General features: G+C 45.8%; 11 non-coding genes across 11 annotated transcripts; all 11 read right to left on the bottom strand.

Moving 5' to 3' along the window:
* Positions 1-1244: 1244 nt before the first annotated feature.
* On the bottom strand, positions 1245-1316 carry TRNAG-UCC (transfer RNA glycine (anticodon UCC)). The gene has a single exon. It is a non-coding gene; the product is annotated as a tRNA-Gly (tRNA).
* A 3103-nt stretch (positions 1317-4419) lies between these two features.
* Positions 4420-4491, bottom strand: TRNAG-UCC (transfer RNA glycine (anticodon UCC)). Its single transcript has one exon. It is a non-coding gene; the product is annotated as a tRNA-Gly (tRNA).
* Positions 4492-7605: 3114 nt separating this feature from the next.
* On the bottom strand, positions 7606-7677 carry TRNAG-UCC (transfer RNA glycine (anticodon UCC)). Its single transcript has one exon. It is a non-coding gene; the product is annotated as a tRNA-Gly (tRNA).
* A 1510-nt stretch (positions 7678-9187) lies between these two features.
* Positions 9188-9259, bottom strand: TRNAG-UCC (transfer RNA glycine (anticodon UCC)). Its single transcript has one exon. It is a non-coding gene; the product is annotated as a tRNA-Gly (tRNA).
* A 1521-nt stretch (positions 9260-10780) lies between these two features.
* TRNAG-UCC (transfer RNA glycine (anticodon UCC)) lies at positions 10781-10852 on the bottom strand. The gene has a single exon. It is a non-coding gene; the product is annotated as a tRNA-Gly (tRNA).
* Positions 10853-12373: 1521 nt separating this feature from the next.
* TRNAG-UCC (transfer RNA glycine (anticodon UCC)) lies at positions 12374-12445 on the bottom strand. Its single transcript has one exon. It is a non-coding gene; the product is annotated as a tRNA-Gly (tRNA).
* Positions 12446-13955: 1510 nt separating this feature from the next.
* Positions 13956-14027, bottom strand: TRNAG-UCC (transfer RNA glycine (anticodon UCC)). Its single transcript has one exon. It is a non-coding gene; the product is annotated as a tRNA-Gly (tRNA).
* Positions 14028-17141: 3114 nt separating this feature from the next.
* On the bottom strand, positions 17142-17213 carry TRNAG-UCC (transfer RNA glycine (anticodon UCC)). The gene has a single exon. It is a non-coding gene; the product is annotated as a tRNA-Gly (tRNA).
* A 1510-nt stretch (positions 17214-18723) lies between these two features.
* TRNAG-UCC (transfer RNA glycine (anticodon UCC)) lies at positions 18724-18795 on the bottom strand. Its single transcript has one exon. It is a non-coding gene; the product is annotated as a tRNA-Gly (tRNA).
* Positions 18796-20316: 1521 nt separating this feature from the next.
* Positions 20317-20388, bottom strand: TRNAG-UCC (transfer RNA glycine (anticodon UCC)). Its single transcript has one exon. It is a non-coding gene; the product is annotated as a tRNA-Gly (tRNA).
* A 4697-nt stretch (positions 20389-25085) lies between these two features.
* TRNAG-UCC (transfer RNA glycine (anticodon UCC)) lies at positions 25086-25157 on the bottom strand. The gene has a single exon. It is a non-coding gene; the product is annotated as a tRNA-Gly (tRNA).
* Positions 25158-26182: the final 1025 nt, after the last annotated feature.

Here is a 26182-nt window from a genome sequence, read left to right as displayed (position 1 = left end):
AGATTGATAAAAGCAGAACAAAAAGGGAAGAATGAAATTCAAAGCATGCCCCGAAAAACGTGTGAAGGTCCCACCTGTCATTTATGCTTCTAATTGGGTATCTTTACTTTCAAAGTATAGGGTTGATCCTTTGACGATCACTCTCTTGATTTACAGCAGAGACAGATAGTTGAGAAGTCTTTTCTCACATAGCTAGCACAAGCCTGCGCTTTTCCTTGCTGGCAGGGTGGAAATGACAGATTAGTCCTAGGAAGAAAAATCAAGCAATATTAGCAGAGGATGGTTTCGATCCATCGACCTCTGGGTTATGGGCCCAGCACGCTTCCGCTGCGCCACTCTGCTCCCTTGTGAAAGTGCTCTCTTTATGCAGAGGAGGAGCTTTCAGCGGAGTGGCAAGGGATTGGTGGGGCTCTCTCCTCATTTGCCTAAGCACATCGCAAGGTATGCTGGGTACAGAAAATCTTCATCTTCCCCACTCACATTCAGTCATAACTGAAAGTGCAGACCCTCTTAGGAATTAGCCGTTTCAGGCCTTTACCAAGACAGCAGCTCTCTGTCCCTGTCCTTTCTCTGTGATCCTAGCACTAGCATACTCAGGATTTGGCTTTACCTGGGAGCCAGAGATCTACCCGGTGAGGGCTTGCCCGGTGTGAGGCTTTTGAGCGTTTGGGAGCGTTCGGGACGTGAGAGGACGCTGGACTGGAAACTATGCCAATTTGAAGTATCCAACCTTCCAGCTGCAGTGAGAGGCTCTTTCCGTGGAAATCTGGCACTTGGAGTCCTCTCAACTTGCCCTCTGATAAAACATTTTTCTGAGCCGCAGTTACATCCGATGGTTACAAGGTGGCGCTGCATTCAGGTGAGAGCACAAGTATGCACAAAATCTTGGGGACTTTTGCCAGATTTATCGGTGGATCTTGCCTATTATTTTCAGAGGCTAGATATCGCCTATAAATGCTTTTTAAAATAGGGATGCTGGGGTTATAATGTCTGGTCGGGGCTCAGCCCTTTCATTGCCTGCCCCCAGCAAAATATTTATTATCAGCACATGTGAGTGCTGAGTGCTTTATGGAAAATAGCATATATTGGGACAATGAATGTAGCAGATGAGGCGATCGAGATGTCTACCTACGTGTTTGTTTATTTTTTTATATAACGGCTGATTATTCTGTTTCTGATATTTCAGTTTTGTGACATGTTGCATTAAAATATATCCTGCTTGGAGAATATATAAATATTTGCACTGCGTTGGCCGGGAATCGAACCCGGGTCAACTGCTTGGAAGGCAGCTATGCTCACCACTATACCACCAACGCCCTCTGAAGTGTGTCCTCTAGGTTCCAGATGTTACAACGCCAAGTGCAGTGGCAATCTTGCACCCGTTCCAATGGTGCATTTGGTGTGGATTCCAACATGAAAAGCAGTAGAAATTGTCTTGCAGAGGGTAAAGAACTGGGGATTGAAACCAAGGACAAAGCTGTGCAGAAGAGAAGAAATGGAAAGCAGCAGTACAAATAGTGGAAATGAGCATATGGGCAGCATCGGAAGCAAAGCAGCGAAGAGAAAGGGAGTAAATTCCATGAAATGCATAGAAGATTGATAAAAGCAGAACAAAAAGGGAAGAATGAAATTCAAAGCATGCCCCGAAAAACGTGTGAAGGTCCCACCTGTCATTTATGCTTCTAATTGGGTATCTTTACTTTCAAAGTATAGGGTTGATCCTTTGACGATCACTCTCTTGATTTACAGCAGAGACAGATAGTTGAGAAGTCTTTTCTCACATAGCTAGCACAAGCCTGCGCTTTTCCTTGCTGGCAGGGTGGAAATGACAGATTAGTCCTAGGAAGAAAAATCAAGCAATACTAGCAGAGGATGGTTTCGATCCATCGACCTCTGGGTTATGGGCCCAGCACGCTTCCGCTGCGCCACTCTGCTCCCTTGTGAAAGTGCTCTCTTTATGCAGAGGAGGAGCTTTCAGCGGAGTGGCAAGGGATTGGTGGGGCTCTCTCCTCATTTGCCTAAGCACATCGCAAGGTATGCTGGGTACAGAAAATCTTCATCTTCCCCACTCACATTCAGTCATAACTGAAAGTGCAGACCCTCTTAGGAATTAGCCGTTTCAGGCCTTTACCAAGACAGCAGCTCTCTGTCCCTGTCCTTTCTCTGTGATCCTAGCACTAGCATACTCAGGATTTGGCTTTACCTGGGAGCCAGAGATCTACCCGGTGAGGGCGAGGCTTTTGAGCGTTTGGGAGCGTTCGGGACGTGAGAGGACGCTGGACAGGAAACTATGCCAATTTGAAGTATCCAACCTTCCAGCTGCAGTGAGAGGCTCTTTCCGTGGAAATCTGGCACTTGGAGTCCTCTCAACTTGCCCTCTGATAAAACATTTTTCAGAGCCTCAGTTACATCCGATGGTTACAAGGTGGCGCTGCATTCAGGTGAGAGCACAAGTATGCACAAAATCTTGGGGACTTTTGCCAGATTTATCGGTGGATCTTGCCTATTATTTTCAGAGGCTAGATATCGCCTATAAATGCTTTTTAAAATAGGGATGCTGGGGTTATAATGTCTGGTCGGGGCTCAGCCCTTTCATTGCCTGCCCCCAGCAAAATATTTATTATCAGCACATGTGAGTGCTGAGTGCTTTATGGAAAATAGCATATATTGGGACAATGAATGTAGCAGATGAGGCGATCGAGATGTCTACCTACGTGTTTGTTTATTTTTTTATATAACGGCTGATTATTCTGTTTCTGATATTTCAGTTTTGTGACATGTTGCATTAAAATATATCCTGCTTGGAGAATATATAAATATTTGCACTGCGTTGGCTGGGAATCGAACCCGGGTCAACTGCTTGGAAGGCAGCTATGCTCACCACTATACCACCAACGCCCTCTGATGTGTGTCCTCTAGGTTCCAGATGTTACAACGCCGAGTGCAGTGGCAATCTTGCACCCGTTCCAATGGTGCATTTGGTGTGGATTCCAACATGAAAAGCAGTAGAAATAGTCTTGCAGAGGGTAAACAACTGGGGATTGAAACCAAGGACAAAGCTGTGCAGAAGAGAAGAAATGGAAAGCAGCAGTACAAATAGTGGAAATGAGCATATGGGCAGCATCGGAAGCAAAGCAGCGAAGAGAAAGGGAGTAAATTCCATGAAATGCATAGGAGATTGATAAAAGCAGAACAAAAAGGGAAGAATGAAATTCAAAGCATGCCCCGAAAAACGTGTGAAGGTCCCACCTGTCATTTATGCTTCTAATTGGGTATCTTTACTTTCAAAGTATAGGGTTGATCCTTTGACGATCACTCTCTTGATTTACAGCAGAGACAGATAGTTGAGAAGTCTTTTCTCACATAGCTAGCACAAGCCTGCGCTTTTCCTTGCTGGCAGGGTGGAAATGACAGATTAGTCCTAGGAAGAAAAATCAAGCAATATTAGCAGAGGATGGTTTCGATCCATCGACCTCTGGGTTATGGGCCCAGCACGCTTCCGCTGCGCCACTCTGCTCCCTTGTGAAAGTGCTCTCTTTATGCAGAGGAGGAGCTTTCAGCGGAGTGGCAAGGGATTGGTGGGGCTCTCTCCTCATTTGCCTAAGCACATCGCAAGGTATGCTGGGTACAGAAAATCTTCATCTTCCCCACTCACATTCAGTCATAACTGAAAGTGCAGACCCTCTTAGGAATTAGCCGTTTCAGGCCTTTACCAAGACAGCAGCTCTCTGTCCCTGTCCTTTCTCTGTGATCCTAGCACTAGCATACTCAGGATTTGGCTTTACCTGGGAGCCAGAGATCTACCCGGTGAGGGCTTGCCCGGTGTGAGGCTTTTGAGCGTTTGGGAGCGTTCGGGACGTGAGAGGACGCTGGACAGGAAACTATGCCAATTTGAAGTATCCAACCTTCCAGCTGCAGTGAGAGGCTCTTTCCGTGGAAATCTGGCACTTGGAGTCCTCTCAACTTGCCCTCTGATAAAACATTTTTCTGAGCCGCAGTTACATCCGATGGTTACAAGGTGGCGCTGCATTCAGGTGAGAGCACAAGTATGCACAAAATCTTGGGGACTTTTGCCAGATTTATCGGTGGATCTTGCCTATTATTTTCAGAGGCTAGATATCGCCTATAAATGCTTTTTAAAATAGGGATGCTGGGGTTATAATGTCTGGTCGGGGCTCAGCCCTTTCATTGCCTGCCCCCAGCAAAATATTTATTATCAGCACATGTGAGTGCTGAGTGCTTTATGGAAAATAGCATATATTGGGACAATGAATGTAGCAGATGAGGCGATCGAGATGTCTACCTACGTGTTTGTTTATTTTTTTATATAACGGCTGATTATTCTGTTTCTGATATTTCAGTTTTGTGACATGTTGCATTAAAATATATCCTGCTTGGAGAATATATAAATATTTGCACTGCGTTGGCCGGGAATCGAACCCGGGTCAACTGCTTGGAAGGCAGCTATGCTCACCACTATACCACCAACGCCCTCTGAAGTGTGTCCTCTAGGTTCCAGATGTTACAACGCCAAGTGCAGTGGCAATCTTGCACCCGTTCCAATGGTGCATTTGGTGTGGATTCCAACATGAAAAGCAGTAGAAATTGTCTTGCAGAGGGTAAAGAACTGGGGATTGAAACCAAGGACAAAGCTGTGCAGAAGAGAAGAAATGGAAAGCAGCAGTACAAATAGTGGAAATGAGCATATGGGCAGCATCGGAAGCAAAGCAGCGAAGAGAAAGGGAGTAAATTCCATGAAATGCATAGAAGATTGATAAAAGCAGAACAAAAAGGGAAGAATGAAATTCAAAGCATGCCCCGAAAAACGTGTGAAGGTCCCACCTGTCATTTATGCTTCTAATTGGGTATCTTTACTTTCAAAGTATAGGGTTGATCCTTTGACGATCACTCTCTTGATTTACAGCAGAGACAGATAGTTGAGAAGTCTTTTCTCACATAGCTAGCACAAGCCTGCGCTTTTCCTTGCTGGCAGGGTGGAAATGACAGATTAGTCCTAGGAAGAAAAATCAAGCAATATTAGCAGAGGATGGTTTCGATCCGTCGACCTCTGGGTTATGGGCCCAGCACGCTTCCGCTGCGCCACTCTGCTCCCTTGTGAAAGTGCTCTCTTTATGCAGAGGAGGAGCTTTCAGCGGAGTGGCAAGGGATTGGTGGGGCTCTCTCCTCATTTGCCTAAGCACATCGCATGGTATGCTGGGTACAGACAATCTTCATCTTCCCCACTCACATTCAGTCATAACTGAAAGTGCAGACCCTCTTAGGAATTAGCCGTTTCAGGCCTTTACCAAGACAGCAGCTCTCTGTCCCTGTCCTTTCTCTGTGATCCTAGCACTAGCATACTCAGGATTTGGCTTTACCTGGGAGCCAGAGATCTACCCGGTGAGGGCTTGCCCGGTGTGAGGCTTTTGAGCGTTTGGGAGCGTTCGGGACGTGAGAGGACGCTGGACAGGAAACTATGCCAATTTGAAGTATCCAACCTTCCAGCTGCAGTGAGAGGCTCTTTCCGTGGAAATCTGGCACTTGGAGTCCTCTCAACTCGCCCTCTGATAAAACATTTTTCTGAGCCGCAGTTACATCCGATGGTTACAAGGTGGCGCTGCATTCAGGTGAGAGCACAAGTATGCACAAAATCTTGGGGACTTTTGCCAGATTTATCGGTGGATCTTGCCTATTATTTTCAGAGGCTAGATATCGCCTATAAATGCTTTTTAAAAGAGGGATGCTGGGGTTATAATGTCTGGTCGGGGCTCAGCCCTTTCATTGCCTGCCCCCAGCAAAATATTTATTATCAGCACATGTGAGTGCTGAGTGCTTTATGGAAAATAGCATATATTGGGACAATGAATGTAGCAGATGAGGCGATCGAGATGTCTACCTACGTGTTTGTTTATTTTTTTATATAACGGCTGATTATTCTGTTTCTGATATTTCAGTTTTGTGACATGTTGCATTAAAATATATCCTGCTTGGAGAATATATAAATATTTGCACTGCGTTGGCCGGGAATCGAACCCGGGTCAACTGCTTGGAAGGCAGCTATGCTCACCACTATACAACCAACGCCCTCTGATGTGTGTCCTCTAGGTTCCAGATGTTACAACGCCGAGTGCAGTGGCAATCTTGCACCCGTTCCAATGGTGCATTTGGTGTGGATTCCAACATGAAAAGCAGTAGAAATAGTCTTGCAGAGGGTAAAGAACTGGGGATTGAAACCAAGGACAAAGCTGTGCAGAAGAGAAGAAATGGAAAGCAGCAGTACAAATAGTGGAAATGAGCATATGGGCAGCATCGGAAGCAAAGCAGCGAAGAGAAAGGGAGTAAATTCCATGAAATGCATAGGAGATTGATAAAAGCAGAACAAAAAGGGAAGAATGAAATTCAAAGCATGCCCCGAAAAACGTGTGAAGGTCCCACCTGTCATTTATGCTTCTAATTGGGTATCTTTACTTTCAAAGTATAGGGTTGATCCTTTGACGATCACTCTCTTGATTTACAGCAGAGACAGATAGTTGAGAAGTCTTTTCTCACATAGCTAGCACAAGCCTGCGCTTTTCCTTGCTGGCAGGGTGGAAATGACAGATTAGTCCTAGGAAGAAAAATCAAGCAATATTAGCAGAGGATGGTTTCGATCCATCGACCTCTGGGTTATGGGCCCAGCACGCTTACGCTGCGCCACTCTGCTCCCTTGTGAAAGTGCTCTCTTTATGCAGAGGAGGAGCTTTCAGCGGAGTGGCAAGGGATTGGTGGGGCTCTCTCCTCATTTGCCTAAGCACATCGCAAGGTATGCTGGGTACAGAAAATCTTCATCTTCCCCACTCACATTCAGTCATAACTGAAAGTGCAGACCCTCTTAGGAATTAGCCGTTTCAGGCCTTTACCAAGACAGCAGCTCTCTGTCCCTGTCCTTTCTCTGTGATCCTAGCACTAGCATACTCAGGATTTGGCTTTACCTGGTAGCCAGAGATCTACCCGGTGAGGGCTTGCCCGGTGTGAGGCTTTTGAGCGTTTGGGAGCGTTCGGGACGTGAGAGGACGCTGGACAGGAAACTATGCCAATTTGAAGTATCCAACCTTCCAGCTGCAGTGAGAGGCTCTTTCCGTGGAAATCTGGCACTTGGAGTCCTCTCAACTTGCCCTCTGATAAAACATTTTTCTGAGCCGCAGTTACATCCGATGGTTACAAGGTGGCGCTGCATTCAGGTGAGAGCACAAGTATGCACAAAATCTTGGGGACTTTTGCCAGATTTATCGGTGGATCTTGCCTATTATTTTCAGAGGCTAGATATCGCCTATAAATGCTTTTTAAAATAGGGATGCTGGGGTTATAATGTCTGGTCGGGGCTCAGCCCTTTCATTGCCTGCCCCCAGCAAAATATTTATTATCAGCACATGTGAGTGCTGAGTGCTTTATGGAAAATAGCATATATTGGGACAATGAATGTAGCAGATGAGGCGATCGAGATGTCTACCTACGTGTTTGTTTATTTTTTTATATAACGGCTGATTATTCTGTTTCTGATATTTCAGTTTTGTGACATGTTGCATTAAAATATATCCTGCTTGGAGAATATATAAATATTTGCACTGCGTTGGCCGGGAATCGAACCCGGGTCAACTGCTTGGAAGGCAGCTATGCTCACCACTATACCACCAACGCCCTCTGAAGTGTGTCCTCTAGGTTCCAGATGTTACAACGCCAAGTGCAGTGGCAATCTTGCACCCGTTCCAATGGTGCATTTGGTGTGGATTCCAACATGAAAAGCAGTAGAAATTGTCTTGCAGAGGGTAAAGAACTGGGGATTGAAACCAAGGACAAAGCTGTGCAGAAGAGAAGAAATGGAAAGCAGCAGTACAAATAGTGGAAATGAGCATATGGGCAGCATCGGAAGCAAAGCAGCGAAGAGAAAGGGAGTAAATTCCATGAAATGCATAGAAGATTGATAAAAGCAGAACAAAAAGGGAAGAATGAAATTCAAAGCATGCCCCGAAAAACGTGTGAAGGTCCCACCTGTCATTTATGCTTCTAATTGGGTATCTTTACTTTCAAAGTATAGGGTTGATCCTTTGACGATCACTCTCTTGATTTACAGCAGAGACAGATAGTTGAGAAGTCTTTTCTCACATAGCTAGCACAAGCCTGCGCTTTTCCTTGCTGGCAGGGTGGAAATGACAGATTAGTCCTAGGAAGAAAAATCAAGCAATATTAGCAGAGGATGGTTTCGATCCATCGACCTCTGGGTTATGGGCCCAGCACGCTTCCGCTGCGCCACTCTGCTCCCTTGTGAAAGTGCTCTCTTTATGCAGAGGAGGAGCTTTCAGCGGAGTGGCAAGGGATTGGTGGGGCTCTCTCCTCATTTGCCTAAGCACATCGCAAGGTATGCTGGGTACAGAAAATCTTCATCTTCCCCACTCACATTCAGTCATAACTGAAAGTGCAGACCCTCTTAGGAATTAGCCGTTTCAGGCCTTTACCAAGACAGCAGCTCTCTGTCCCTGTCCTTTCTCTGTGATCCTAGCACTAGCATACTCAGGATTTGGCTTTACCTGGGAGCCAGAGATCTACCCGGTGAGGGCGAGGCTTTTGAGCGTTTGGGAGCGTTCGGGACGTGAGAGGACGCTGGACAGGAAACTATGCCAATTTGAAGTATCCAACCTTCCAGCTGCAGTGAGAGGCTCTTTCCGTGGAAATCTGGCACTTGGAGTCCTCTCAACTTGCCCTCTGATAAAACATTTTTCTGAGCCTCAGTTACATCCGATGGTTACAAGGTGGCGCTGCATTCAGGTGAGAGCACAAGTATGCACAAAATCTTGGGGACTTTTGCCAGATTTATCGGTGGATCTTGCCTATTATTTTCAGAGGCTAGATATCGCCTATAAATGCTTTTTAAAATAGGGATGCTGGGGTTATAATGTCTGGTCGGGGCTCAGCCCTTTCATTGCCTGCCCCCAGCAAAATATTTATTATCAGCACATGTGAGTGCTGAGTGCTTTATGGAAAATAGCATATATTGGGACAATGAATGTAGCAGATGAGGCGATCGAGATGTCTACCTACGTGTTTGTTTATTTTTTTATATAACGGCTGATTATTCTGTTTCTGATATTTCAGTTTTGTGACATGTTGCATTAAAATATATCCTGCTTGGAGAATATATAAATATTTGCACTGCGTTGGCCGGGAATCGAACCCGGGTCAACTGCTTGGAAGGCAGCTATGCTCACCACTATACCACCAACGCCCTCTGATGTGTGTCCTCTAGGTTCCAGATGTTACAACGCCGAGTGCAGTGGCAATCTTGCACCCGTTCCAATGGTGCATTTGGTGTGGATTCCAACATGAAAAGCAGTAGAAATTGTCTTGCAGAGGGTAAAGAACTGGGGATTGAAACCAAGGACAAAGCTGTGCAGAAGAGAAGAAATGGAAAGCAGCAGTACAAATAGTGGAAATGAGCATATGGGCAGCATCGGAAGCAAAGCAGCGAAGAGAAAGGGAGTAAATTCCATGAAATGCATAGGAGATTGATAAAAGCAGAACAAAAAGGGAAGAATGAAATTCAAAGCATGCCCCGAAAAACGTGTGAAGGTCCCACCTGTCATTTATGCTTCTAATTGGGTATCTTTACTTTCAAAGTATAGGGTTGATCCTTTGACGATCACTCTCTTGATTTACAGCAGAGACAGATAGTTGAGAAGTCTTTTCTCACATAGCTAGCACAAGCCTGCGCTTTTCCTTGCTGGCAGGGTGGAAATGACAGATTAGTCCTAGGAAGAAAAATCAAGCAATATTAGCAGAGGATGGTTTCGATCCATCGACCTCTGGGTTATGGGCCCAGCACGCTTCCGCTGCGCCACTCTGCTCCCTTGTGAAAGTGCTCTCTTTATGCAGAGGAGGAGCTTTCAGCGGAGTGGCAAGGGATTGGTGGGGCTCTCTCCTCATTTGCCTAAGCACATCGCAAGGTATGCTGGGTACAGAAAATCTTCATCTTCCCCACTCACATTCAGTCATAACTGAAAGTGCAGACCCTCTTAGGAATTAGCCGTTTCAGGCCTTTACCAAGACAGCAGCTCTCTGTCCCTGTCCTTTCTCTGTGATCCTAGCACTAGCATACTCAGGATTTGGCTTTACCTGGGAGCCAGAGATCTACCCGGTGAGGGCTTGCCCGGTGTGAGGCTTTTGAGCGTTTGGGAGCGTTCGGGACGTGAGAGGACGCTGGACAGGAAACTATGCCAATTTGAAGTATCCAACCTTCCAGCTGCAGTGAGAGGCTCTTTCCGTGGAAATCTGGCACTTGGAGTCCTCTCAACTCGCCCTCTGATAAAACATTTTTCTGAGCCGCAGTTACATCCGATGGTTACAAGGTGGCGCTGCATTCAGGTGAGAGCACAAGTATGCACAAAATCTTGGGGACTTTTGCCAGATTTATCGGTGGATCTTGCCTATTATTTTCAGAGGCTAGATATCGCCTATAAATGCTTTTTAAAAGAGGGATGCTGGGGTTATAATGTCTGGTCGGGGCTCAGCCCTTTCATTGCCTGCCCCCAGCAAAATATTTATTATCAGCACATGTGAGTGCTGAGTGCTTTATGGAAAATAGCATATATTGGGACAATGAATGTAGCAGATGAGGCGATCGAGATGTCTACCTACGTGTTTGTTTATTTTTTTATATAACGGCTGATTATTCTGTTTCTGATATTTCAGTTTTGTGACATGTTGCATTAAAATATATCCTGCTTGGAGAATATATAAATATTTGCACTGCGTTGGCCGGGAATCGAACCCGGGTCAACTGCTTGGAAGGCAGCTATGCTCACCACTATACCACCAACGCCCTCTGATGTGTGTCTTCTAGGTTCCAGATGTTACAACGCCGAGTGCAGTGGCAATCTTGCACCCGTTCCAATGGTGCATTTGGTGTGGATTCCAACATGAAAAGCAGTAGAAATAGTCTTGCAGAGGGTAAAGAACTGGGGATTGAAACCAAGGACAAAGCTGTGCAGAAGAGAAGAAATGGAAAGCAGCAGTACAAATAGTGGAAATGAGCATATGGGCAGCATCGGAAGCAAAGCAGCGAAGAGAAAGGGAGTAAATTCCATGAAATGCATAGGAGATTGATAAAAGCAGAACAAAAAGGGAAGAATGAAATTCAAAGCATGCCCCGAAAAACGTGTGAAGGTCCCACCTGTCATTTATGCTTCTAATTGGGTATCTTTACTTTCAAAGTATAGGGTTGATCCTTTGACGATCACTCTCTTGATTTACAGCAGAGACAGATAGTTGAGAAGTCTTTTCTCACATAGCTAGCACAAGCCTGCGCTTTTCCTTGCTGGCAGGGTGGAAATGACAGATTAGTCCTAGGAAGAAAAATCAAGCAATATTAGCAGAGGATGGTTTCGATCCATCGACCTCTGGGTTATGGGCCCAGCACGCTTCCGCTGCGCCACTCTGCTCCCTTGTGAAAGTGCTCTCTTTATGCAGAGGAGGAGCTTTCAGCGGAGTGGCAAGGGATTGGTGGGGCTCTCTCCTCATTTGCCTAAGCACATCGCAAGGTATGCTGGGTACAGAAAATCTTCATCTTCCCCACTCACATTCAGTCATAACTGAAAGTGCAGACCCTCTTAGGAATTAGCCGTTTCAGGCCTTTACCAAGACAGCAGCTCTCTGTCCCTGTCCTTTCTCTGTGATCCTAGCACTAGCATACTCAGGATTTGGCTTTACCTGGGAGCCAGAGATCTACCCGGTGAGGGCTTGCCCGGTGTGAGGCTTTTGAGCGTTTGGGAGCGTTCGGGACGTGAGAGGACGCTGGACAGGAAACTATGCCAATTTGAAGTATCCAACCTTCCAGCTGCAGTGAGAGGCTCTTTCCGTGGAAATCTGGCACTTGGAGTCCTCTCAACTTGCCCTCTGATAAAACATTTTTCTGAGCCGCAGTTACATCCGATGGTTACAAGGTGGCGCTGCATTCAGGTGAGAGCACAAGTATGCACAAAATCTTGGGGACTTTTGCCAGATTTATCGGTGGATCTTGCCTATTATTTTCAGAGGCTAGATATCGCCTATAAATGCTTTTTAAAATAGGGATGCTGGGGTTATAATGTCTGGTCGGGGCTCAGCCCTTTCATTGCCTGCCCCCAGCAAAATATTTATTATCAGCACATGTGAGTGCTGAGTGCTTTATGGAAAATAGCATATATTGGGACAATGAATGTAGCAGATGAGGCGATCGAGATGTCTACCTACGTGTTTGTTTATTTTTTTATATAACGGCTGATTATTCTGTTTCTGATATTTCAGTTTTGTGACATGTTGCATTAAAATATATCCTGCTTGGAGAATATATAAATATTTGCACTGCGTTGGCCGGGAATCGAACCCGGGTCAACTGCTTGGAAGGCAGCTATGCTCACCACTATACCACCAACGCCCTCTGAAGTGTGTCCTCTAGGTTCCAGATGTTACAACGCCAAGTGCAGTGGCAATCTTGCACCCGTTCCAATGGTGCATTTGGTGTGGATTCCAACATGAAAAGCAGTAGAAATTGTCTTGCAGAGGGTAAAGAACTGGGGATTGAAACCAAGGACAAAGCTGTGCAGAAGAGAAGAAATGGAAAGCAGCAGTACAAATAGTGGAAATGAGCATATGGGCAGCATCGGAAGCAAAGCAGCGAAGAGAAAGGGAGTAAATTCCATGAAATGCATAGAAGATTGATAAAAGCAGAACAAAAAGGGAAGAATGAAATTCAAAGCATGCCCCGAAAAACGTGTGAAGGTCCCACCTGTCATTTATGCTTCTAATTGGGTATCTTTACTTTCAAAGTATAGGGTTGATCCTTTGACGATCACTCTCTTGATTTACAGCAGAGACAGATAGTTGAGAAGTCTTTTCTCACATAGCTAGCACAAGCCTGCGCTTTTCCTTGCTGGCAGGGTGGAAATGACAGATTAGTCCTAGGAAGAAAAATCAAGCAATATTAGCAGAGGATGGTTTCGATCCATCGACCTCTGGGTTATGGGCCCAGCACGCTTCCGCTGCGCCACTCTGCTCCCTTGTGAAAGTGCTCTCTTTATGCAGAGGAGGAGCTTTCAGCGGAGTGGCAAGGGATTGGTGGGGCTCTCTCCTCATTTGCCTAAGCACATCGCAAGGTATGCTGGGTACAGAAAATCTTCATCTTCCCCACTCACATTCAGTCATAACTGAAAGTGCAGACCCTCTTAGGAATTAGCCGTTTCAGGCCTTTACCAAGACAGCAGCTCTCTGTCCCTGTCCTTTCTCTGTGATCCTAGCACTAGCATACTCAGGATTTGGCTTTACCTGGGAGCCAGAGATCTACCCGGTGAGGGCGAGGCTTTTGAGCGTTTGGGAGCGTTCGGGACGTGAGAGGACGCTGGACAGGAAACTATGCCAATTTGAAGTATCCAACCTTCCAGCTGCAGTGAGAGGCTCTTTCCGTGGAAATCTGGCACTTGGAGTCCTCTCAACTTGCCCTCTGATAAAACATTTTTCAGAGCCTCAGTTACATCCGATGGTTACAAGGTGGCGCTGCATTCAGGTGAGAGCACAAGTATGCACAAAATCTTGGGGACTTTTGCCAGATTTATCGGTGGATCTTGCCTATTATTTTCAGAGGCTAGATATCGCCTATAAATGCTTTTTAAAATAGGGATGCTGGGGTTATAATGTCTGGTCGGGGCTCAGCCCTTTCATTGCCTGCCCCCAGCAAAATATTTATTATCAGCACATGTGAGTGCTGAGTGCTTTATGGAAAATAGCATATATTGGGACAATGAATGTAGCAGATGAGGCGATCGAGATGTCTACCTACGTGTTTGTTTATTTTTTTATATAACGGCTGATTATTCTGTTTCTGATATTTCAGTTTTGTGACATGTTGCATTAAAATATATCCTGCTTGGAGAATATATAAATATTTGCACTGCGTTGGCCGGGAATCGAACCCGGGTCAACTGCTTGGAAGGCAGCTATGCTCACCACTATACCACCAACGCCCTCTGATGTGTGTCCTCTAGGTTCCAGATGTTACAACGCCGAGTGCAGTGGCAATCTTGCACCCGTTCCAATGGTGCATTTGGTGTGGATTCCAACATGAAAAGCAGTAGAAATTGTCTTGCAGAGGGTAAAGAACTGGGGATTGAAACCAAGGACAAAGCTGTGCAGAAGAGAAGAAATGGAAAGCAGCAGTACAAATAGTGGAAATGAGCATATGGGCAGCATCGGAAGCAAAGCAGCGAAGAGAAAGGGAGTAAATTCCATGAAATGCATAGGAGATTGATAAAAGCAGAACAAAAAGGGAAGAATGAAATTCAAAGCATGCCCCGAAAAACGTGTGAAGGTCCCACCTGTCATTTATGCTTCTAATTGGGTATCTTTACTTTCAAAGTATAGGGTTGATCCTTTGACGATCACTCTCTTGATTTACAGCAGAGACAGATAGTTGAGAAGTCTTTTCTCACATAGCTAGCACAAGCCTGCGCTTTTCCTTGCTGGCAGGGTGGAAATGACAGATTAGTCCTAGGAAGAAAAATCAAGCAATATTAGCAGAGGATGGTTTCGATCCATCGACCTCTGGGTTATGGGCCCAGCACGCTTCCGCTGCGCCACTCTGCTCCCTTGTGAAAGTGCTCTCTTTATGCAGAGGAGGAGCTTTCAGCGGAGTGGCAAGGGATTGGTGGGGCTCTCTCCTCATTTGCCTAAGCACATCGCAAGGTATGCTGGGTACAGACAATCTTCATCTTCCCCACTCACATTCAGTCATAACTGAAAGTGCAGACCCTCTTAGGAATTAGCCGTTTCAGGCCTTTACCAAGACAGCAGCTCTCTGTCCCTGTCCTTTCTCTGTGATCCTAGCACTAGCATACTCAGGATTTGGCTTTACCTGGGAGCCAGAGATCTACCCGGTGAGGGCTTGCCCGGTGTGAGGCTTTTGAGCGTTTGGGAGCGTTCGGGACGTGAGAGGACGCTGGACAGGAAACTATGCCAATTTGAAGTATCCAACCTTCCAGCTGCAGTGAGAGGCTCTTTCCGTGGAAATCTGGCACTTGGAGTCCTCTCAACTCGCCCTCTGATAAAACATTTTTCTGATTCGCAGTTACATCCGATGGTTACAAGGTGGCGCTGCATTCAGGTGAGAGCACAAGTATGCACAAAATCTTGGGGACTTTTGCCAGATTTATCGGTGGATCTTGCCTATTATTTTCAGAGGCTAGATATCGCCTATAAATGCTTTTTAAAAGAGGGATGCTGGGGTTATAATGTCTGGTCGGGGCTCAGCCCTTTCATTGCCTGCCCCCAGCAAAATATTTATTATCAGCACATGTGAGTGCTGAGTGCTTTATGGAAAATAGCATATATTGGGACAATGAATGTAGCAGATGAGGCGATCGAGATGTCTACCTACGTGTTTGTTTATTTTTTTATATAACGGCTGATTATTCTGTTTCTGATATTTCAGTTTTGTGACATGTTGCATTAAAATATATCCTGCTTGGAGAATATATAAATATTTGCACTGCGTTGGCCGGGAATCGAACCCGGGTCAACTGCTTGGAAGGCAGCTATGCTCACCACTATACAACCAACGCCCTCTGATGTGTGTCCTCTAGGTTCCAGATGTTACAACGCCGAGTGCAGTGGCAATCTTGCACCCGTTCCAATGGTGCATTTGGTGTGGATTCCAACATGAAAAGCAGTAGAAATAGTCTTGCAGAGGGTAAAGAACTGGGGATTGAAACCAAGGACAAAGCTGTGCAGAAGAGAAGAAATGGAAAGCAGCAGTACAAATAGTGGAAATGAGCATATGGGCAGCATCGGAAGCAAAGCAGCGAAGAGAAAGGGAGTAAATTCCATGAAATGCATAGGAGATTGATAAAAGCAGAACAAAAAGGGAAGAATGAAATTCAAAGCATGCCCCGAAAAACGTGTGAAGGTCCCACCTGTCATTTATGCTTCTAATTGGGTATCTTTACTTTCAAAGTATAGGGTTGATCCTTTGACGATCACTCTCTTGATTTACAGCAGAGACAGATAGTTGAGAAGTCTTTTCTCACATAGCTAGCACAAGCCTGCGCTTTTCCTTGCTGGCAGGGTGGAAATGACAGATTAGTCCTAGGAAGAAAAATCAAGCAATATTAGCAGAGGATGGTTTCGATCCATCGACCTCTGGGTTATGGGCCCAGCACGCTTACGCTGCGCCACTCTGCTCCCTTGTGAAAGTGCTCTCTTTATGCAGAGGAGGAGCTTTCAGCGGAGTGGCAAGGGATTGGTGGGGCTCTCTCCTCATTTGCCTAAGCACATCGCAAGGTATGCTGGGTACAGAAAATCTTCATCTTCCCCACTCACATTCAGTCATAACTGAAAGTGCAGACCCTCTTAGGAATTAGCCGTTTCAGGCCTTTACCAAGACAGCAGCTCTCTGTCCCTGTCCTTTCTCTGTGATCCTAGCACTAGCATACTCAGGATTTGGCTTTACCTGGTAGCCAGAGATCTACCCGGTGAGGGCTTGCCCGGTGTGAGGCTTTTGAGCGTTTGGGAGCGTTCGGGACGTGAGAGGACGCTGGACAGGAAACTATGCCAATTTGAAGTATCCAACCTTCCAGCTGCAGTGAGAGGCTCTTTCCGTGGAAATCTGGCACTTGGAGTCCTCTCAACTTGCCCTCTGATAAAACATTTTTCTGAGCCGCAGTTACATCCGATGGTTACAAGGTGGCGCTGCATTCAGGTGAGAGCACAAGTATGCACAAAATCTTGGGGACTTTTGCCAGATTTATCGGTGGATCTTGCCTATTATTTTCAGAGGCTAGATATCGCCTATAAATGCTTTTTAAAATAGGGATGCTGGGGTTATAATGTCTGGTCGGGGCTCAGCCCTTTCATTGCCTGCCCCCAGCAAAATATTTATTATCAGCACATGTGAGTGCTGAGTGCTTTATGGAAAATAGCATATATTGGGACAATGAATGTAGCAGATGAGGCGATCGAGATGTCTACCTACGTGTTTGTTTATTTTTTTATATAACGGCTGATTATTCTGTTTCTGATATTTCAGTTTTGTGACATGTTGCATTAAAATATATCCTGCTTGGAGAATATATAAATATTTGCACTGCGTTGGCCGGGAATCGAACCCGGGTCAACTGCTTGGAAGGCAGCTATGCTCACCACTATACCACCAACGCCCTCTGAAGTGTGTCCTCTAGGTTCCAGATGTTACAACGCCAAGTGCAGTGGCAATCTTGCACCCGTTCCAATGGTGCATTTGGTGTGGATTCCAACATGAAAAGCAGTAGAAATTGTCTTGCAGAGGGTAAAGAACTGGGGATTGAAACCAAGGACAAAGCTGTGCAGAAGAGAAGAAATGGAAAGCAGCAGTACAAATAGTGGAAATGAGCATATGGGCAGCATCGGAAGCAAAGCAGCGAAGAGAAAGGGAGTAAATTCCATGAAATGCATAGAAGATTGATAAAAGCAGAACAAAAAGGGAAGAATGAAATTCAAAGCATGCCCCGAAAAACGTGTGAAGGTCCCACCTGTCATTTATGCTTCTAATTGGGTATCTTTACTTTCAAAGTATAGGGTTGATCCTTTGACGATCACTCTCTTGATTTACAGCAGAGACAGATAGTTGAGAAGTCTTTTCTCACATAGCTAGCACAAGCCTGCGCTTTTCCTTGCTGGCAGGGTGGAAATGACAGATTAGTCCTAGGAAGAAAAATCAAGCAATATTAGCAGAGGATGGTTTCGATCCATCGACCTCTGGGTTATGGGCCCAGCACGCTTCCGCTGCGCCACTCTGCTCCCTTGTGAAAGTGCTCTCTTTATGCAGAGGAGGAGCTTTCAGCGGAGTGGCAAGGGATTGGTGGGGCTCTCTCCTCATTTGCCTAAGCACATCGCAAGGTATGCTGGGTACAGAAAATCTTCATCTTCCCCACTCACATTCAGTCATAACTGAAAGTGCAGACCCTCTTAGGAATTAGCCGTTTCAGGCCTTTACCAAGACAGCAGCTCTCTGTCCCTGTCCTTTCTCTGTGATCCTAGCACTAGCATACTCAGGATTTGGCTTTACCTGGGAGCCAGAGATCTACCCGGTGAGGGCGAGGCTTTTGAGCGTTTGGGAGCGTTCGGGACGTGAGAGGACGCTGGACAGGAAACTATGCCAATTTGAAGTATCCAACCTTCCAGCTGCAGTGAGAGGCTCTTTCCGTGGAAATCTGGCACTTGGAGTCCTCTCAACTTGCCCTCTGATAAAACATTTTTCTGAGCCTCAGTTACATCCGATGGTTACAAGGTGGCGCTGCATTCAGGTGAGAGCACAAGTATGCACAAAATCTTGGGGACTTTTGCCAGATTTATCGGTGGATCTTGCCTATTATTTTCAGAGGCTAGATATCGCCTATAAATGCTTTTTAAAATAGGGATGCTGGGGTTATAATGTCTGGTCGGGGCTCAGCCCTTTCATTGCCTGCCCCCAGCAAAATATTTATTATCAGCACATGTGAGTGCTGAGTGCTTTATGGAAAATAGCATATATTGGGACAATGAATGTAGCAGATGAGGCGATCGAGATGTCTACCTACGTGTTTGTTTATTTTTTTATATAACGGCTGATTATTCTGTTTCTGATATTTCAGTTTTGTGACATGTTGCATTAAAATATATCCTGCTTGGAGAATATATAAATATTTGCACTGCGTTGGCCGGGAATCGAACCCGGGTCAACTGCTTGGAAGGCAGCTATGCTCACCACTATACCACCAACGCCCTCTGATGTGTGTCCTCTAGGTTCCAGATGTTACAACGCCGAGTGCAGTGGCAATCTTGCACCCGTTCCAATGGTGCATTTGGTGTGGATTCCAACATGAAAAGCAGTAGAAATTGTCTTGCAGAGGGTAAAGAACTGGGGATTGAAACCAAGGACAAAGCTGTGCAGAAGAGAAGAAATGGAAAGCAGCAGTACAAATAGTGGAAATAAGCATATGGGCAGCATCGGAAGCAAGGCAGCGAAGAGAAAGGGAGTAAATTCCATGAAATGCATAGGAGATTGATAAAAGCAGAACAAAAAGGGAAGAATGAAATTCAAAGCATGCCCCGAAAAACGTGTGAAGGTCCCACCTGTCATTTATGCTTCTAATTGGGTATCTTTACTTTCAAAGTATAGGGTTGATCCTTTGACGATCACTCTCTTGATTTACAGCAGAGACAGATAGTTGAGAAGTCTTTTCTCACATAGCTAGCACAAGCCTGCGCTTTTCCTTGCTGGCAGGGTGGAAATGACAGATTAGTCCTAGGAAGAAAAATCAAGCAATATTAGCAGAGGATGGTTTCGATCCATCGACCTCTGGGTTATGGGCCCAGCACGCTTCCGCTGCGCCACTCTGCTCCCTTATGAAAGTGCTCTCTTTATGCAGAGGAGGAGCTTTCAGCGGAGTGGCAAGGGATTGGTGGGGCTCTCTCCTCATTTGCCTAAGCACATCGCAAGGTATGCTGGGTACAGAAAATCTTCATCTTCCCCACTCACATTCAGTCATAACTGAAAGTGCAGACCCTCTTAGGAATTAGCCGTTTCAGGCCTTTACCAAGACAGCAGCTCTCTGTCCCTGTCCTTTCTCTGTGATCCTAGCACTAGCATACTCAGGATTTGGCTTTACCTGGGAGCCAGAGATCTACCCGGTGAGGGCTTGCCCGGTGTGAGGCTTTTGAGCGTTTGGGAGCGTTCGGGACGTGAGAGGACGCTGGACAGGAAACTATGCCAATTTGAAGTATCCAACCTTCCAGCTGCAGTGAGAGGCTCTTTCCGTGGAAATCTGGCACTTGGAGTCCTCTCAACTCGCCCTCTGATAAAACATTTTTCTGAGCCGCAGTTACATCCGATGGTTACAAGGTGGTGCTGCATTCAGGTGAGAGCACAAGTATGCACAAAATCTTGGGGACTTTTGCCAGATTTATCGGTGGATCTTGCCTATTATTTTCAGAGGCTAGATATCGCCTATAAATGCTTTTTAAAAGAGGGATGCTGGGGTTATAATGTCTGGTCGGGGCTCAGCCCTTTCATTGCCTGCCCCCAGCAAAATATTTATTATCAGCACATGTGAGTGCTGAGTGCTTTATGGAAAATAGCATATATTGGGACAATGAATGTAGCAGATGAGGCGATCGAGATGTCTACCTACGTGTTTGTTTATTTTTTTATATAACGGCTGATTATTCTGTTTCTGATATTTCAGTTTTGTGACATGTTGCATTAAAATATATCCTGCTTGGAGAATATATAAATATTTGCACTGCGTTGGCCGGGAATCGAACCCGGGTCAACTGCTTGGAAGGCAGCTATGCTCACCACTATACCACCAACGCCCTCTGATGTGTGTCTTCTAGGTTCCAGATGTTACAACGCCGAGTGCAGTGGCAATCTTGCACCCGTTCCAATGGTGCATTTGGTGTGGATTCCAACATGAAAAGCAGTAGAAATAGTCTTGCAGAGGGTAAAGAACTGGGGATTGAAACCAAGGACAAAGCTGTGCAGAAGAGAAGAAATGGAAAGCAGCAGTACAAATAGTGGAAATGAGCATATGGGCAGCATCGGAAGCAAAGCAGCGAAGAGAAAGGGAGTAAATTCCATGAAATGCATAGGAGATTGATAAAAGCAGAACAAAAAGGGAAGAATGAAATACAAAGCATGCCCCGAAAAACGTGTGAAGGTCCCACCTGTCATATATGCTTCTAATTGGGTATCTTTACTTTCAAAGTATAGGGTTGATCCTTTGACGATCACTCTCTTGATTTACAGCAGAGACAGATAGTTGAGAAGTCTTTTCTCACATAGCTAGCACAAGCCTGCGCTTTTCCTTGCTGGCAGGGTGGAAATGACAGATTAGTCCTAGGAAGAAAAATCAAGCAATATTAGCAGAGGATGGTTTCGATCCATCGACCTCTGGGTTATGGGCCCAGCACGCTTACGCTGCGCCACTCTGCTCCCTTGTGAAAGTGCTCTCTTTATGCAGAGGAGGAGCTTTCAGCGGAGTGGCAAGGGATTGGTGGGGCTCTCTCCTCATTTGCCTAAGCACATCGCAAGGTATGCTGGGTACAGAAAATCTTCATCTTCCCCACTCACATTCAGTCATAACTGAAAGTGCAGACCCTCTTAGGAATTAGCCGTTTCAGGCCTTTACCAAGACAGCAGCTCTCTGTCCCTGTCCTTTCTCTGTGATCCTAGCACTAGCATACTCAGGATTTGGCTTTACCTGGGAGCCAGAGATCTACCCGGTGAGGGCTTGCCCGGTGTGAGGCTTTTGAGCGTTTGGGAGCGTTCGGGACGTGAGAGGACGCTGGACAGGAAACTATGCCAATTTGAAGTATCCAACCTTCCAGCTGCAGTGAGAGGCTCTTTCCGTGGAAATCTGGCACTTGGAGTCCTCTCAACTTGCCCTCTGATAAAACATTTTTCTGAGCCGCAGTTACATCCGATGGTTACAAGGTGGCGCTGCATTCAGGTGAGAGCACAAGTATGCACAAAATCTTGGGGACTTTTGCCAGATTTATCGGTGGATCTTGCCTATTATTTTCAGAGGCTAGATATCGCCTATAAATGCTTTTTAAAATAGGGATGCTGGGGTTATAATGTCTGGTCGGGGCTCAGCCCTTTCATTGCCTGCCCCCAGCAAAATATTTATTATCAGCACATGTGAGTGCTGAGTGCTTTATGGAAAATAGCATATATTGGGACAATGAATGTAGCAGATGAGGCGATCGAGATGTCTACCTACGTGTTTGTTTATTTTTTTATATAACGGCTGATTATTCTGTTTCTGATATTTCAGTTTTGTGACATGTTGCATTAAAATATATCCTGCTTGGAGAATATATAAATATTTGCACTGCGTTGGCCGGGAATCGAACCCTGGTCAACTGCTTGGAAGGCAGCTATGCTCACCACTATACCACCAACGCCCTCTGATGTGTGTCCTCTAGGTTCCAGATGTTACAACGCCGAGTGCAGTGGCAATCTTGCACCCGTTCCAATGGTGCATTTGGTGTGGATTCCAACATGAAAAGCAGTAGAAATTGTCTTGCAGAGGGTAAAGAACTGGGGATTGAAACCAAGGACAAAGCTGTGCAGAAGAGAAGAAATGGAAAGCAGCAGTACAAATAGTGGAAATGAGCATATGGGCAGCATCGGAAGCAAAGCAGCGAAGAGAAAGGGAGTAAATTCCATGAAATGCATAGGAGATTGATAAAAGCAGAACAAAAAGGGAAGAATGAAATTCAAAGCATGCCCCGAAAAACGTGTGAAGGTCCCACCTGTCATTTATGCTTCTAATTGGGTATCTTTACTTTCAAAGTATAGGGTTGATCCTTTGACGATCACTCTCTTGATTTACAGCAGAGACAGATAGTTGAGAAGTCTTTTCTCACATAGCTAGCACAAGCCTGCGCTTTTCCTTGCTGGCAGGGTGGAAATGACAGATTAGTCCTAGGAAGAAAAATCAAGCAATATTAGCAGAGGATGGTTTCGATCCATCGACCTCTGGGTTATGGGCCCAGCACGCTTCCGCTGCGCCACTCTGCTCCCTTGTGAAAGTGCTCTCTTTATGCAGAGGAGGAGCTTTCAGCGGAGTGGCAAGGGATTGGTGGGGCTCTCTCCTCATTTGCCTAAGCACATCGCAAGGTATGCTGGGTACAGAAAATCTTCATCTTCCCCACTCACATTCAGTCATAACTGAAAGTGCAGACCCTCTTAGGAATTAGCCGTTTCAGGCCTTTACCAAGACAGCAGCTCTCTGTCCCTGTCCTTTCTCTGTGATCCTAGCACTAGCATACTCAGGATTTGGCTTTACCTGGGAGCCAGAGATCTACCCGGTGAGGGCTTGCCCGGTGTGAGGCTTTTGAGCGTTTGGGAGCGTTGAGGACGCTGGACAGGAAACTATGCCAATTTGAAGTATCCAACCTTCCTGCTGCAGTGAGAGTCTCTTTCCGTGGAAATCTGGCACTTGGAGTCCTCTCAACTTGCCCTCTGATAAAACATTTTTCTGAGCCGCAGTTACATCCGATGGTTACAAGGTGGCGCTGCATTCAGGTGAGAGCACAAGTATGCACAAAATCTTGGGGACTTTTGCCAGATTTATCGGCTGATCTTGCCTATTATTTTCAGAGGCTAGATATCGCCTATAAATGCTTTTTAAAAGAGGGATGCTGGGGTTATAATGTCTGGTCGGGGCTCAGCCCTTTCATTGCCTGCCCCCAGCAAAATATTTATTATCAGCACATGTGAGTGCTGAGTGCTTTATGGAAAATAGCATATATTGGGACAATGAATGTAGCAGATGAGGCGATCGAGATGTCTACCTACGTGTTTGTTTATTTTTTTATATAACGGCTGATTATTCTGTTTCTGATATTTCAGTTTTGTGACATGTTGCATTAAAATATATCCTGCTTGGAGAATATATAAATATTTGCACTGCGTTGACCGGGAATCGAACCCGGGTCAACTGCTTGGAAGGCAGCTATGCTCACCACTATACAACCAACGCCCTCTGATGTGTGTCCTCTAGGTTCCAGATGTTACAACGCCGAGTGCAGTGGCAATCTTGCACCCGTTCCAATGGTGCATTTGGTGTGGATTCCAACATGAAAAGCAGTAGAAATAGTCTTGCAGAGGGTAAAGAACTGGGGATTGAAACCAAGGACAAAGCTGTGCAGAAGAGAAGAAATGGAAAGCAGCAGTACAAATAGTGGAAATGAGCATATGGGCAGCATCGGAAGCAAAGCAGCGAAGAGAAAGGGAGTAAATTCCATGAAATGCATAGGAGATTGATAAAAGCAGAACAAAAAGGGAAGAATGAAATTCAAAGCATGCCCCGAAAAACGTGTGAAGGTCCCACCTGTCATTTATGCTTCTAATTGGGTATCTTTACTTTCAAAGTATAGGGTTGATCCTTTGACGATCACTCTCTTGATTTACAGCAGAGACAGATAGTTGAGAAGTCTTTTCTCACATAGCTAGCACAAGCCTGCGCTTTTCCTTGCTGGCAGGGTGGAAATGACAGATTAGTCCTAGGAAGAAAAATCAAGCAATATTAGCAGAGGATGGTTTCGATCCATCGACCTCTGGGTTATGGGCCCAGCACGCTTACGCTGCGCCACTCTGCTCCCTTGTGAAAGTGCTCTCTTTATGCAGAGGAGGAGCTTTCAGCGGAGTGGCAAGGGATTGGTGGGGCTCTCTCCTCATTTGCCTAAGCACATCGCAAGGTATGCTGGGTACAGAAAATCTTCATCTTCCCCACTCACATTCAGTCATAACTGAAAGTGCAGACCCTCTTAGGAATTAGCCGTTTCAGGCCTTTACCAAGACAGCAGCTCTCTGTCCCTGTCCTTTCTCTGTGATCCTAGCACTAGCATACTCAGGATTTGGCTTTACCTGGTAGCCAGAGATCTACCCGGTGAGGGCTTGCCCGGTGTGAGGCTTTTGAGCGTTTGGGAGCGTTCGGGACGTGAGAGGACGCTGGACAGGAAACTATGCCAATTTGAAGTATCCAACCTTCCAGCTGCAGTGAGAGGCTCTTTCCGTGGAAATCTGGCACTTGGAGTCCTCTCAACTTGCCCTCTGATAAAACATTTTTCTGAGCCGCAGTTACATCCGATGGTTACAAGGTGGCGCTGCATTCAGGTGAGAGCACAAGTATGCACAAAATCTTGGGGACTTTTGCCAGATTTATCGGTGGATCTTGCCTATTATTTTCAGAGGCTAGATATCGCCTATAAATGCTTTTTAAAATAGGGATGCTGGGGTTATAATGTCTGGTCGGGGCTCAGCCCTTTCATTGCCTGCCCCCAGCAAAATATTTATTATCAGCACATGTGAGTGCTGAGTGCTTTATGGAAAATAGCATATATTGGGACAATGAATGTAGCAGATGAGGCGATCGAGATGTCTACCTACGTGTTTGTTTATTTTTTTATATAACGGCTGATTATTCTGTTTCTGATATTTCAGTTTTGTGACATGTTGCATTAAAATATATCCTGCTTGGAGAATATATAAATATTTGCACTGCGTTGGCCGGGAATCGAACCCGGGTCAACTGCTTGGAAGGCAGCTATGCTCACCACTATACCACCAACGCCCTCTGATGTGTGTCTTCTAGGTTCCAGATGTTACAACGCCGAGTGCAGTGGCAATCTTGCACCCGTTCCAATGGTGCATTTGGTGTGGATTCCAACATGAAAAGCAGTAGAAATTGTCTTGCAGAGGGTAAAGAACTGGGGATTGAAACCAAGGACAAAGCTGTGCAGAAGAGAAGAAATGGAAAGCAGCAGTACAAATAGTGGAAATGAGCATATGGGCAGCATCGGAAGCAAAGCAGCGAAGAGAAAGGGAGTAAATTCCATGAAATGCATAGGAGATTGATAAAAGCAGAACAAAAAGGGAAGAATGAAATACAAAGCATGCCCCGAAAAACGTGTGAAGGTCCCACCTGTCATTTATGCTTCTAATTGGGTATCTTTACTTTCAAAGTATAGGGTTGATCCTTTGACGATCACTCTCTTGATTTACAGCAGAGACAGATAGTTGAGAAGTCTTTTCTCACATAGCTAGCACAAGCCTGCGCTTTTCCTTGCTGGCAGGGTGGAAATGACAGATTAGTCCTAGGAAGAAAAATCAAGCAATATTAGCAGAGGATGGTTTCGATCCATCGACCTCTGGGTTATGGGCCCAGCACGCTTACGCTGCGCCACTCTGCTCCCTTGTGAAAGTGCTCTCTTTATGCAGAGGAGGAGCTTTCAGCGGAGTGGCAAGGGATTGGTGGGGCTCTCTCCTCATTTGCCTAAGCACATCGCAAGGTATGCTGGGTACAGAAAATCTTCATCTTCCCCACTCACATTCAGTCATAACTGAAAGTGCAGACCCTCTTAGGAATTAGCCGTTTCAGGCCTTTACCAAGACAGCAGCTCTCTGTCCCTGTCCTTTCTCTGTGATCCTAGCACTAGCATACTCAGGATTTGGCTTTACCTGGGAGCCAGAGATCTACCCGGTGAGGGCTTGCCCGGTGTGAGGCTTTTGAGCGTTTGGGAGCGTTCGGGACGTGAGAGGACGCTGGACAGGAAACTATGCCAATTTGAAGTATCCAACCTTCCAGCTGCAGTGAGA

The sequence above is a fragment of the Triturus cristatus genome, chromosome 11, assembly GCF_964204655.1.
Source record: "Triturus cristatus chromosome 11, aTriCri1.1, whole genome shotgun sequence".
Lineage (NCBI taxonomy): Eukaryota > Metazoa > Chordata > Amphibia > Caudata > Salamandridae > Triturus > Triturus cristatus.
The sequence above is the reverse complement of the archived record's forward strand: the minus strand, read 5'-3'. Positions and strand labels throughout refer to the sequence as shown.